This window comes from Pseudophryne corroboree, unplaced genomic scaffold (genome assembly GCF_028390025.1).
Source record: "Pseudophryne corroboree isolate aPseCor3 unplaced genomic scaffold, aPseCor3.hap2 scaffold_612, whole genome shotgun sequence".
NCBI lineage: Eukaryota > Metazoa > Chordata > Amphibia > Anura > Myobatrachidae > Pseudophryne > Pseudophryne corroboree.
Genome location: NW_026970208.1, coordinates 247,673 through 263,190, shown reverse-complemented (window position 1 = coordinate 263,190; position 15,518 = coordinate 247,673).

Below are 15,518 nucleotides of genomic sequence, written 5' to 3'. Positions count from 1 at the left end.
GTCATAGGGTGATTCATACAGGTGGGCTGTGACGATTTCCAACAGCTCAGGTGGGTGGGAAACTGGGTTTCCCGCCGCATACCTGAGTATGTGTAAATAATAGAAATGGACATAAACTTCTTATGTCCATAACTATTCGCACGAGCGATTAATACGCTCCAAACCAACACCGGAATATTGCTAATTAAATACTCTTCCGATGGGTACCAAACACTGCTGTATGATTCCTGTTAGACCCTTCGTACGATATAAAGAGGGATTCCTCAGCTCTGGGACATTGTATTTTAACCAAACTTTCAGAATCTATCAAAGGGACCATGATCTATAAACTACATTAATTGTGAAAATATGTAACGAATGAGTCGCACGCTACGACCACATAAACTCTACCGTAAATACGCATACCGCGCCTGCGAGTGCACGCTATTGCGGGTATGCGCTTCCACGGGAGAGCGTACGCACGCGCAGCGCGGACCAATGTGCGGTGCAAATATGGCAACGTGCATTGAGACATTTTTCTGACTTTGACAGAAGATAGATATCGTGGAGATAGCAACTCCATGCCCCAACGAGTTCGACCCCATCGGACACATCGGCCACCCTTAATACTAACTTATGATCGTTTGGGAATTCCTAGTGAAGAACCCCGACTTGTTAACTCAACTACTATATTGCCATGGCCATATTTCGAGAATGATAGTATATGGCCAGTGGGACACAAAATGGGATGTTACAATCCTGGAATAGAGGGAGTATGATGGTGTCAGATTTATATAAATGGGATAAATACCTGACACCAGGGGGAGGAGTGTAGAGAGACGTAATGTAAAGAATGATATATGTTTAACACATTATAAATTGTATACTTGTAGTGTTTATTATAATTTAATATATATGTAATGATGCCTTGGTGAGAGACAGGAGCTGGGACTGAATCGAGAGGCTCTCGTGCAGGAGAGACCTGGGAAGGAGAACACAGCACAGGTGCCCCAGGTGCCCGGATATAGACGTTGAGGAGGACAGTATAAAGGTCGGGGCAAGTGCGACACAGACGTCGGTTGAGCCTAAGAGACGGAGGACTGCTAATTGCTGCGGAGTGGAGCCGCTATACACCGCGTTTGAAGAAACCTACCGGAGGGCCGGGGGAGAGAGATCAAGGAGCCACAAGCAGCGTCTAAGGAAGCCGGAGGACGGAGACTGAATCCTCGTCACTAGCCGTCAGAAGGGGGGCGGAAATCTCCCGGGCGCGTCACCCAGAAGGGGCGGACATTACCCGTACGCGTCAACCGGTGGGAGGATCGGAACACGGAGAGAGACAGCTGTCAAAAGTGTATACTCAGCCCACACTGACGCTGATAGTCCACCGACCCTCTGTGGAAAAGGAAGTGGGCACGTACACCTTCACTCTTCAGAGACCTTCTTCAGTGCTGTATTAACAGTACTTGTAGTAAGTGATATCCTCTACCAATGATCTTTGCCATATAATACTAATACAACGCCCCCCTGCAGAGACTGTGCAATATATAGACTGTCCTAGAGTGACATATTACAAATAGATCACAGCGATTGCAGTATTATACAAAAGAGAAGAATAGATATAATAGCGGATTCAAGGAACTATTTACACTTACCTGATAATCTGCTACAGACATCTTATGGAAGTCTAATTGTCCTAAAACAGAGAAGGATAGATTATCACGACGCTGATAGGGCATCACATCTTCAAGAGCTACACGCTATATATATATATATCTATAATGGACTCATTTATAGCCTACATATTTAATTAGATCTAGAACAAGTGACACTCTTAATGTGGACAAAGGCTCAAAGTAAAAGCTATCCTCCGTTAAAAGACACTAGAGATGTCGAATGGAATCCATACAAATCTTAATTAGTTGAGACTTGTTACAGTAAAGTTTCCGCAGCCCTACAAGTTATCTTTTGGCCAGTGGATCGGTTATCGACAAGGAACTATTTATAACCTCAACTAATATAAAAGAATAACAGAGATTGTTGCTCTCCCTTCTTTGGGGATTGTAATTAATAGTCTGAACTCAGTGCACTGAAAAATATATTTGCAAATATATAACTCTAGGGGATAAGGGTTATATTGTGAGAGTAGGGTTATAGTATTGTTAAGATTGTGCCTTTTTGCATTGTTGTATGTATTTACATGCTGCACCTGTAAAGTATAATACAGTTAAAGTACATAATATTAAAAATACAATTGAAGACTAGGAGCCGGTTTAAGGTGGTCCCGTTATTACGAATCCTCTGATCCTGCTTGAGTATAGAAGGCTCGGAGCCCCTTTCATCAAGTAAGTGAATAAAGTATAGAAACAAGTGAAAGTAAGTGAATAAAGTATTGTTGGAAACAAAACAAAGAATGCAATAAAAGGAGTTATTGTTTGACATAGAATAGGGGTTTCTCAGACTTTACCCCCATCTGTCATACTCTTTGAACAGATCAAAGGTCTGAGTGGAGGCACTGTATATATATTGATGCTCATGGTATTAAAACAAGGCTTACACTGGAGGCACTGCTGAGATCCATTAACCGTTCCAGGATCCAAGATAGTACAACCATGGAGGTCATCAATGAACGCAGCATATACCAATGGTGTATGGACCATAAGGTTAATGTACGATGCAGTCTGAGTATAGTAGGAGATTTGTCAGGTATTACTGATGATGAGGTGATTACAGAAGCTCAGAAATTGTGTGGTGTAAGGGTCCCATTATTGGTGGACAAGTGGAAGGGAGCGACCGGCGAAATTAGAGCGATACTCATAACGACACAGGATTGTTTGGACTCCTCCCTAATACCCATTAACGTATTAGTAGGAGGAGTTGCGGGTCGAAGATGTCAGATAATTTGGCCTAGAAGTAGTGAAGAGAATGACGGGGAGGCTACAGAAGCTGTGGAGAATAGAGAAGAGACAGATCATCAGGGGAGAGATGCACCTGGCACCGGTGATAACTCTCTGCCCAAACCATCCTTAGGTGAATCTATTGAACCCCAAGTTGAATCCGTCATGGATAAAGTGGTGAGTCAATTTGAGCGGTGGCACTACGAAGGAGGATACAGACGACTACGAGTATTTTCGGGCACAATACCTATCCCCACTGGGGAAGAAGGTTACGAAGCATGGCGTGAAGCTGCCATACAACATTCAGAGGAATGGCGGTGCCCCGAGTATATAAAAAAACAAAGGATTGTTGAAAGCCTAAGGGGTCCCGCCATGGGGATAATACAGGCTACCCGACGTAGCAATACCCACGCCACGCTGAAGGATTACTTCAATGCATTAGACTATTCCTTTGGGACAATTGAAGACATAGGAGATATATTGGCTCGTCTAAACCATACTTACCAAGAACCCTCAGAACCTCTCACAAATTTCATATACCGGTTGGACAAAATATTGTATAAACTTCTAGATAAAGGGGGGATTGAACAGTCGGAAATCGATGACAGGCGACTTAAGCACTTATTGAGAGGGGCACTGACATCTAGTCCCGTAGCTCAGAGACTTAGATGTAGTGGGACCCGAGCTCGGCCACCAACGTTGAGTGAATTAATTAAGGATGTGAAATTAGAAGAAGTTCAAATTGACAATAGGAAAAAAAGTATCAAGAGAGTTAAGGTAGTAATGCCAGCTGCTGTGTCACCAAATACCGATGCCACCTCAACAAATGATCGACTCTTAGAAGAACAAAATAAAAAACTGGATCAACTGATAACAGTACATAACAGTGTTCAGTTCTCCAGGAACCGAGGGAGAGGAAGAGGACTAATTCGACGAGTGGATAATCGAGACCACATAATCTGCTATAGGTGTGGCCAAACGGGACATAGATCGTTTGAATGCCCACAAATTGGGAGCTATGGAAGGAACTCCAATAACGGTGGAAATAGGAATACTATTCCCTCGGAAAACCAGGAAGGGACGTTGATGAACCCCGCATCAACTCCCGAGCCATAGTAGTGTGCGCAATGGGGGGTACCCAGTGGCCTAGGACCATCCCAGATGGAATGATAGGAAAGGCTCCCATGGTACAAGCCATCATCAATGGTCATCCATGTATAGTGTTATTGGATAGTGGGTCGCAGGTTTCGATAATTTTTGAAAGTTGGTATAGACAATATCTACAAGACGTTCACATATCGCCTGTAGATGGGTTGGCTATATGGGGACTTAGTGACCAAAAATACCCTTATTTGGGATATGTAGTGACCCATATCGAATTCCACCCACTATTAACTTCGGATCAATTAGCTCCTTTACCTTTTATTGCTCTGATATGTCCTGACCCCCCAGGGGATAGAGAAGCAGTGCCTGTTATAGTCGGCACCAACTCGAACCTGTTTAAAACACTGTCAGACTGGTGTCTATCGCAACACAGATTGTCCTCTATCTATCATAATACGGAAGAAGAGCTACCTTCATCTAGCAGCAATAACATCATCAAAGACTCTGCAGATACATACCCTCTAAAATGCAATAACTCTACTGAAGTAATAGTTGATCCGTTTATTATGAAAATACAGAAATGTTTCCAGGACTGTGATCTATCGTTACAAGAACAGAATCTGATAATAGACGAACTATCGGCCAGAAGATCTGTCTTTTCAATAGAGGACTGGGATCTAGGCACCGCTCTTGGCGTAGAGCATAGGATTACGTTGAGTGACCTCACCCCTTTCAGAGAAAGGTCCCGTCGGTTAGCCCCGGCGGACTTCGATGACGTACGACAACACCTGAAGAAATTACTTGAAAATCACGTTATAGCTGACTCGGAAAGCCCCTATGCCTCGCCGATTGTGGTAGCACGAAAGAAGAATGGTGACATTCGATTATGCATAGACTACCACACTTTGAGCAATAGAACCATCACTGATCAATATACGGTCCCGCGAGTCGAAGAAGCACTGGACTGTTTACAAGGTAGTAAGTGGTTTTCTGTAATGGATATGAGGTGTGGTTACTACCAAATTCCCATGAAAGCGGAAGACAGGGCTAAGACAGCTTTCATCTGCCCTATTGGATTTTTCGAGTTCCTCAAGATGCCACAGGGAGTAAAGGGAGCTCCTGCAACATTTCAACGCACAATGGAACAAACGGTAGGAGATATGTGCTACAGGGAGGTGCTCGTTTATCTAGACGACATTATTGTTTTTGGAAAGACCCTGGAGGAGCATAATGACCAACTATTGAAAGTATTGGACCGACTTCAGAAAAAGGGATTGAAATTGTCGATTGACAAATGTAAATTTTGTCAGACCTCCGTTAAGTACCTAGGGCATATCGTTAATCGGGACGGAATTGCTACGGACCCTGATAAAACGGATGCAGTAATGCATTGGCCCCGTCCCAAAAATTTGAAGGAACTACGTTCATTTCTGGGGTTCTGCGGTTACTACCGTCGGTTTGTACCACAGTATTCCCGGATAGCTAGACCTCTCACGGAACTGACTAAAGGCTATCTCCCCGCCCATGGTGGAAACCGGAACAAAAGAAGTGGTACCACCAATAGTTTCTTCAAACCACAGGAAGAATTCGGGGATAGATGGACTAGCCTGTGTGAAGACGCATTTTTCCGGCTTAAGTATTGTTTGACCCACTCACCTGTTCTGGCATATGCAGATCCAACCCAACCATACGATCTACACATAGATGCCTCGTTTGACGGATTAGGTGGAGTGTTATATCAGCGTCAACAAGGAAAATTGAGACCTATTGCGTATATCAGTAGGGGGTTATCAGAAAGCGAGAGAAAATATGCAGTACACAAACTCGAGTTCCTCGCTTTGAAGTGGGCAGTAGTTGAAAAGTTCCACGACTACCTGTACGGAACCAAGTTTACCATCTATACTGATAATAACCTATTGACATATATTAACACCACTGCTCATCTTGATGCCACGGGGCATCGTTGGTTGGCATCACTAGCCAACTACTACTTCACTTTAAAGTACAGACCAGGGACAAGTAATATTGACGCTGATGCATTATCGAGGTTGCCGAACACTACTGTATCGAGTGTCAATGATGAATGGATCGAAGTCCCAGCGCCGGCCATGCAAGGGCTATGTCATCAGATGATCTGCCTAAGAGAAGAACCACAAGATATTGTCAGTTCTCTGGGGGCATCGGATACAGGGTTACCTTTAATGTATTGTTGGATATCCCAGGCTGAGATGGGAGGACTGGAGGTAATGTCCAAAGAACAACTACGAGAGGCTCAAATGCGAGATACACACCTGGCAACTGCTATTAATTGCTTAAACACAACTCATAGAAGTGATGATGGAGTAATGATATCCAACACAACTCGAGTGTTGTTGCAACAGCGAAAAAGATAAATTTTCAAGAAAGGGATACTCTACCGAAAGACGGAGGATCGGACAGGAAAAATCCGTCAACAACTTGTACTACCTGCAGAATATATTGCCATGGTGTTACACTCACTGCACGACTGTCATGGACATTTGGGATACGAGAAGACACGCCTATTGGTCTCCGAAAGAGTGTACTGGCCCTACATGAATAGAGATATTGAATCCTACTGTCGAGATTGTCGGAATTGTATACTAAGGAAATCGATACCAGTACCGTCGGCCAGGTTAATTAATATAGACAGCTCAGGGCCATTAGATCTCGTGTGTGTCGATTTCCTGTCATTAGAAGATCCCTCCGGAAGGGACAGTCACATATTGGTAGCTACCGATCACTTCACTCGCTACGCTCAAGCGTATGTCACTGTGGATCAAAAGGCCATAACGGTAGCTAAAACTCTATGGGAGAAATTTTTCGTACATTACGGATTACCTGCTCGAATACACACCGATCAAGGGAGGGAGTTCGAGAGTAATTTGATCAAAGAACTGTGCATATGTTGTGGGATACGAAAATCAAGAACATCACCATATCACCCTCAGGGAGACCCACAACCCGAACGCTTCAATCGAACTCTTCTTGACATGTTGGGGACCCTGAATCCACATGACAAAATTCAGTGGAAACGACACGTTTGTCGACTCGTACATGCTTATAATTGTACCGTAAACGACACTACTGGATACTCACCTTATGTACTGATGTTTGGACGAGAAGCTAGGCTGCTGATTGATATCTGTCTTGGGACAAATGCTAATGACACTAAGTCTGTTATTCCTACTCACACACAGTATGTAAAACAATTGAGGAGAGACTTAAAAGAAGCCTTTGATCTTGCTCATCAAGCTTCAAGGAAAAGAGGTGAGCAAAATAAACAAATATTTGATAAGAAAGTGATCGAACAGATACTGTTGCCTGGAGACAGAGTACTTATCCGACGTTTGGGAGCTCCTAGAAGGCAGAAATTAGCGAATCGTTGGAAAGAGTCACCATATACAATTATCAAGCAACTACCTGGTATACCGGTATATCAATTGAAACCAGAAGATCAGGATGGACCGATTGTTACATATCACCGAAATCATCTGTTACCAGTCGGACAAAATATTCCGTTTGACGAGAATAGAGAAACCGGTCGAGTGGTAGTGGGAAATAATAAATCGATACCTCAGAGGGTAGCGGATCACAATAGTCCATATGAGTACATTGAAACAATAACAGGCGAGCCGAATGAAGAGGGAGCAGGGTACTTCTATTATGAAGATCGTCATACTTGTGGTAAAGAATTAGAAAGGAGAGATTTTAGTCCAGAGAAAGAAACTCAAGGAGAGAACTCCACTGATGAAAGAGAGGCTACATACGATTGGGGAAGGTCTATCAACGATATTCCTGTATTGAATGACGCTGACCTTAGTTGGGAGGAAGTAAACAACGAATCAATTATCAGTGAAGATAGATATCGTGGAGATAGCAACTCCATGCCCCAACGAGTTCGACCCCATCGGACACATCGGCCACCCTTAATACTAACTTATGATCGTTTGGGAATTCCTAGTGAAGAACCCCGACTTGTTAACTCAACTACTATATTGCCATGGCCATATTTCGAGAATGATAGTATATGGCCAGTGGGACACAAAATGGGATGTTACAATCCTGGAATAGAGGGAGTATGATGGTGTCAGATTTATATAAATGGGATAAATACCTGACACCAGGGGGAGGAGTGTAGAGAGACGTAATGTAAAGAATGATATATGTTTAACACATTATAAATTGTATACTTGTAGTGTTTATTATAATTTAATATATATGTAATGATGCCTTGGTGAGAGACAGGAGCTGGGACTGAATCGAGAGGCTCTCGTGCAGGAGAGACCTGGGAAGGAGAACACAGCACAGGTGCCCCAGGTGCCCGGATATAGACGTTGAGGAGGACAGTATAAAGGTCGGGGCAAGTGCGACACAGACGTCGGTTGAGCCTAAGAGACGGAGGACTGCTAATTGCTGCGGAGTGGAGCCGCTATACACCGCGTTTGAAGAAACCTACCAGAGGGCCGGGGGAGAGAGATCAAGGAGCCACAAGCAGCGTCTAAGGAAGCCGGAGGACGGAGACTGAATCCTCGTCACTAGCCGTCAGAAGGGGGGCGGAAATCTCCCGGGCGCGTCACCCAGAAGGGGCGGACATTACCCGTACGCGTCAACCGGTGGGAGGATCGGAACACGGAGAGAGACAGCTGTCAAAAGTGTATACTCAGCCCACACTGACGCCGATAGTCCACCGACCCTCTGTGGAAAAGGAAGTGGGCACGTACACCTTCACTCTTCAGAGACCTTCTTCAGTGCTGTATTAACAGTACTTGTAGTAAGTGATATCCTCTACCAATGATCTTTGCCATATAATACTAATACAACGCCCCCCTGCAGAGACTGTGCAATATATAGACTGTCCTAGAGTGACATATTACAAATAGATCACAGCGATTGCAGTATTATACAAAAGAGAAGAATAGATATAATAGCGGATTCAAGGAACTATTTACACTTACCTGATAATCTGCTACAGACATCTTATGGAAGTCTAATTGTCCTAAAACAGAGAAGGATAGATTATCACGACGCTGATAGGGCATCACATCTTCAAGAGCTACACGCTATATATATATATATCTATAACGGACTCATTTATAGCCTACATATTTAATTAGATCTAGAACAAGTGACACTCTTAATGTGGACAAAGGCTCAAAGTAAAAGCTATCCTCCGTTAAAAGACACTAGAGATGTCGAATGGAATCCATACAAATCTTAATTAGTTGAGACTTGTTACAGTAAAGTTTCCGCAGCCCTACAAGTTATCTTTTGGCCAGTGGATCGGTTATCGACAAGGAACTATTTATAACCTCAACTAATATAAAAGAATAACAGAGATTGTTGCTCTCCCTTCTTTGGGGATTGTAATTAATAGTCTGAACTCAGTGCACTGAAAAATATATTTGCAAATATATAACTCTAGGGGATAAGGGTTATATTGTGAGAGTAGGGTTATAGTATTGTTAAGATTGTGCCTTTTTGCATTGTTGTATGTATTTACATGCTGCACCTGTAAAGTATAATACAGTTAAAGTACATAATATTAAAAATACATTTGAAGACTAGGAGCCGGTTTAAGGTGGTCCCGTTATTCCGAATCCTCTGATCCTGCTTGAGTATAGAAGGCTCGGAGCCCCTTTCATCAAGTAAGTGAATAAAGTATAGAAACAAGTGAAAGTAAGTGAATAAAGTATTGTTGGAAACAAAACAAAGAATGCAATAAAAGGAGTTATTGTTTGACATAGAATAGGGGTTTCTCAGACTTTACCCCCATCTGTCATACTCTTTGAACAGATCAAAGGTCTGAGTGGAGGCACTGTATATATATTGATGCTCATGGTATTAAAACAAGGCTTACACTGGAGGCACTGCTGAGATCCATTAACCGTTCCAGGATCCAAGATAGTACAACCATGGAGGTCATCAATGAACGCAGCATATACCAATGGTGTATGGACCATAAGGTTAATGTACGATGCAGTCTGAGTATAGTAGGAGATTTGTCAGGTATTACTGATGATGAGGTGATTACAGAAGCTCAGAAATTGTGTGGTGTAAGGGTCCCATTATTGGTGGACAAGTGGAAGGGAGCGACCGGCGAAATTAGAGCGATACTCATAACGACACAGGATTGTTTGGACTCCTCCCTAATACCCATTAACGTATTAGTAGGAGGAGTTGCGGGTCGAAGATGTCAGATAATTTGGCCTAGAAGTAGTGAAGAGAATGACGGGGAGGCTACAGAAGCTGTGGAGAATAGAGAAGAGACAGATCATCAGGGGAGAGATGCACCTGGCACCGGTGATAACTCTCTGCCCAAACCATCCTTAGGTGAATCTATTGAACCCCAAGTTGAATCCGTCATGGATAAAGTGGTGAGTCAATTTGAGCGGTGGCACTACGAAGGAGGATACAGACGACTACGAGTATTTTCGGGCACAATACCTATCCCCACTGGGGAAGAAGGTTACGAAGCATGGCGTGAAGCTGCCATACAACATTCAGAGGAATGGCGGTGCCCCGAGTATATAAAAAAACAAAGGATTGTTGAAAGCCTAAGGGGTCCCGCCATGGGGATAATACAGGCTACCCGACGTAGCAATACCCACGCCACGCTGAAGGATTACTTCAATGCATTAGACTATTCCTTTGGGACAATTGAAGACATAGGAGATATATTGGCTCGTCTAAACCATACTTACCAAGAACCCTCAGAACCTCTCACAAATTTCATATACCGGTTGGACAAAATATTGTATAAACTTCTAGATAAAGGGGGGATTGAACAGTCGGAAATCGATGACAGGCGACTTAAGCACTTATTGAGAGGGGCACTGACATCTAGTCCCGTAGCTCAGAGACTTAGATGTAGTGGGACCCGAGCTCGGCCACCAACGTTGAGTGAATTAATTAAGGATGTGAAATTAGAAGAAGTTCAAATTGACAATAGGAAAAAAAGTATCAAGAGAGTTAAGGTAGTAATGCCAGCTGCTGTGTCACCAAATACCGATGCCACCTCAACAAATGATCGACTGTTTAAACTCTTAGAAGAACAAAATAAAAAACTGGATCAACTGATAACAGTACATAACAGTGTTCAGTTCTCCAGGAACCGAGGGAGAGGAAGAGGACTAATTCGACGAGTGGATAATCGAGACCACATAATCTGCTATAGGTGTGGCCAAACGGGACATAGATCGTTTGAATGCCCACAAATTGGGAGCTATGGAAGGAACTCCAATAACGGTGGAAATAGGAATACTATTCCCTCGGAAAACCAGGAAGGGACGTTGATGAACCCCGCATCAACTCCCGAGCCATAGTAGTGTGCGCAATGGGGGGTACCCAGTGGCCTAGGACCATCCCAGATGGAATGATGGGAAAGGCTCCCATGGTACAAGCCATCATCAATGGTCATCCATGTATAGTGTTATTGGATAGTGGGTCGCAGGTTTCGATAATTTTTGAAAGTTGGTATAGACAATATCTACAAGACGTTCACATATCGCCTGTAGATGGGTTGGCTATATGGGGACTTAGTGACCAAAAATACCCTTATTTGGGATATGTAGTGACCCATATCGAATTCCACCCACTATTAACTTCGGATCAATTAGCTCCTTTACCTTTTATTGCTCTGATATGTCCTGACCCCCCAGGGGATAGAGAAGCAGTGCCTGTTATAGTCGGCACCAACTCGAACCTGTTTAAAACACTGTCAGACTGGTGTCTATCGCAACACAGATTGTCCTCTATCTATCATAATACGGAAGAAGAGCTACCTTCATCTAGCAGCAATAACATCATCAAAGACTCTGCAGATACATACCCTCTAAAATGCAATAACTCTACTGAAGTAATAGTTGATCCGTTTATTATGAAAATACAGAAATGTTTCCAGGACTGTGATCTATCGTTACAAGAACAGAATCTGATAATAGACGAACTATCGGCCAGAAGATCTGTCTTTTCAATAGAGGACTGGGATCTAGGCACCGCTCTTGGCGTAGAGCATAGGATTACGTTGAGTGACCTCACCCCTTTCAGAGAAAGGTCCCGTCGGTTAGCCCCGGCGGACTTCGATGACGTACGACAACACCTGAAGAAATTACTTGAAAATCACGTTATAGCTGACTCGGAAAGCCCCTATGCCTCGCCGATTGTGGTAGCACGAAAGAAGAATGGTGACATTCGATTATGCATAGACTACCGCACTTTGAACAATAGAACCATCACTGATCAATATACGGTCCCGCGAGTCGAAGAAGCACTGGACTGTTTACAAGGTAGTAAGTGGTTTTCTGTAATGGATATGAGGTGTGGTTACTACCAAATTCCCATGAAAGCGGAAGACAGGGCTAAGACAGCTTTCATCTGCCCTATTGGATTTTTCGAGTTCCTCAAGATGCCACAGGGAGTAAAGGGAGCTCCTGCAACATTTCAACGCACAATGGAACAAACGGTAGGAGATATGTGCTACAGGGAGGTGCTCGTTTATCTAGACGACATTATTGTTTTTGGAAAGACCCTGGAGGAGCATAATGACCAACTATTGAAAGTATTGGACCGACTTCAGAAAAAGGGATTGAAATTGTCGATTGACAAATGTAAATTTTGTCAGACCTCCGTTAAGTACCTAGGGCATATCGTTAATCGGGACGGAATTGCTACGGACCCTGATAAAACGGATGCAGTAATGCATTGGCCCCGTCCCAAAAATTTGAAGGAACTACGTTCATTTCTGGGGTTCTGCGGTTACTACCGTCGGTTTGTACCACAGTATTCCCGGATAGCTAGACCTCTCACGGAACTGACTAAAGGCTATCTCCCCGCCCATGGTGGAAACCGGAACAAAAGAAGTGGTACCACCAATAGTTTCTTCAAACCACAGGAAGAATTCGGGGATAGATGGACTAGCCTGTGTGAAGACGCATTTCTCCGGCTTAAGTATTGTTTGACCCACTCACCTGTTCTGGCATATGCAGATCCAACCCAACCATACGATCTACACATAGATGCCTCGTTTGACGGATTAGGTGGAGTGTTATATCAGCGTCAACAAGGAAAATTGAGACCTATTGCGTATATCAGTAGGGGGTTATCAGAAAGCGAGAGAAAATATGCAGTACACAAACTCGAGTTCCTCGCTTTGAAGTGGGCAGTAGTTGAAAAGTTCCACGACTACCTGTACGGAACCAAGTTTACCATCTATACTGATAATAACCTATTGACATATATTAACACCACTGCTCATCTTGATGCCACGGGGCATCGTTGGTTGGCATCACTAGCCAACTACTACTTCACTTTAAAGTACAGACCAGGGACAAGTAATATTGACGCTGATGCATTATCGAGGTTGCCGAACACTACTGTATCGAGTGTCAATGATGAATGGATCGAAGTCCCAGCGCCGGCCATGCAAGGGCTATGTCATCAGATGATCTGCCTAAGAGAAGAACCACAAGATATTGTCAGTTCTCTGGGGGCATCGGATACAGGGTTACCTTTAATGTATTGTTGGATATCCCAGGCTGAGATGGGAGGACTGGAGGTAATGTCCAAAGAACAACTACGAGAGGCTCAAATGCGAGATACACACCTGGCAACTGCTATTAATTGCTTAAACACAACTCATAGAAGTGATGATGGAGTAATGATATCCAACACAACTCGAGTGTTGTTGCAACAGCGAAAAAGATAAATTTTCAAGAAAGGGATACTCTACAAGAAAGACGGAGGATCGGACAGGAAAAATCCGTCAACAACTTGTACTACCTGCAGAATATATTGCCATGGTGTTACACTCACTGCACGACTGTCATGGACATTTGGGATACGAGAAGACACGCCTATTGGTCTCCGAAAGAGTGTACTGGCCCTACATGAATAGAGATATTGAATCCTACTGTCGAGATTGTCGGAATTGTATACTAAGGAAATCGATACCAGTACCGTCGGCCAGGTTAATTAATATAGACAGCTCAGGGCCATTAGATCTCGTGTGTGTCGATTTCCTGTCATTAGAAGATCCCTCCGGAAGGGACAGTCACATATTGGTAGCTACCGATCACTTCACTCGCTACGCTCAAGCGTATGTCACTGTGGATCAAAAGGCCATAACGGTAGCTAAAACTCTATGGGAGAAATTTTTCGTACATTACGGATTACCTGCTCGAATACACACCGATCAAGGGAGGGAGTTCGAGAGTAATTTGATCAAAGAACTGTGCATATGTTGTGGGATACGAAAATCAAGAACATCACCATATCACCCTCAGGGAGACCCACAACCCGAACGCTTCAATCGAACTCTTCTTGACATGTTGGGGACCCTGAATCCACATGACAAAATTCAGTGGAAACGACACGTTTGTCGACTCGTACATGCTTATAATTGTACCGTAAACGACACTACTGGATACTCACCTTATGTACTGATGTTTGGACGAGAAGCTAGGCTGCCGATTGATATCTGTCTTGGGACAAATGCTAATGACACTAAGTCTGTTATTCCTACTCACACACAGTATGTAAAACAATTGAGGAGAGACTTAAAAGAAGCCTTTGATCTTGCTCATCAAGCTTCAAGGAAAAGAGGTGAGCAAAATAAACAAATATTTGATAAGAAAGTGATCGAACAGATACTGTTGCCTGGAGACAGAGTACTTATCCGACGTTTGGGAGCTCCTAGAAGGCAGAAATTAGCGAATCGTTGGAAAGAGTCACCATATACAATTATCAAGCAACTACCTGGTATACCGGTATATCAATTGAAACCAGAAGATCAGGATGGACCGATTGTTACATATCACCGAAATCATCTGTTACCAGTCGGACAAAATATTCCGTTTGACGAGAATAGAGAAACCGGTCGAGTGGTAGAGGGAAATAATAAATCGATACCTCAGAGGGTAGCGGATCACAATAGTCCATATGAGTACATTGAAACAATAACAGGCGAGCCGAATGAAGAGGGAGCAGGGTACTTCTATTATGAAGATCGTCATACTTGTGGTAAAGAATTAGAAAGGAGAGATTTTAGTCCAGAGAAAGAAACTCAAGGAGAGAACTCCACTGATGAAAGAGAGGCTACATACGATTGGGGAAGGTCTATCAACGATATTCCTGTATTGAATGACGCTGACCTTAGTTGGGAGGAAGTAAACAACGAATCAATTATCAGTGAAGATAGATATCGTGGAGATAGCAACTCCATGCCCCAACGAGTTCGACCCCATCGGACACATCGGCCACCCTTAATACTAACTTATGATCGTTTGGGAATTCCTAGTGAAGAACCCCGACTTGTTAACTCAACTACTATATTGCCATGGCCATATTTCGAGAATGATAGTATATGGCCAGTGGGACACAAAATGGGATGTTACAATCCTGGAATAGAGGGAGTATGATGGTGTCAGATTTATATAAATGGGATAAATACCTGACACCAGGGGGAGGAGTGTAGAGAGACGTAATGTAAAGAATGATATATGTTTAACACATTATAAATTGTAT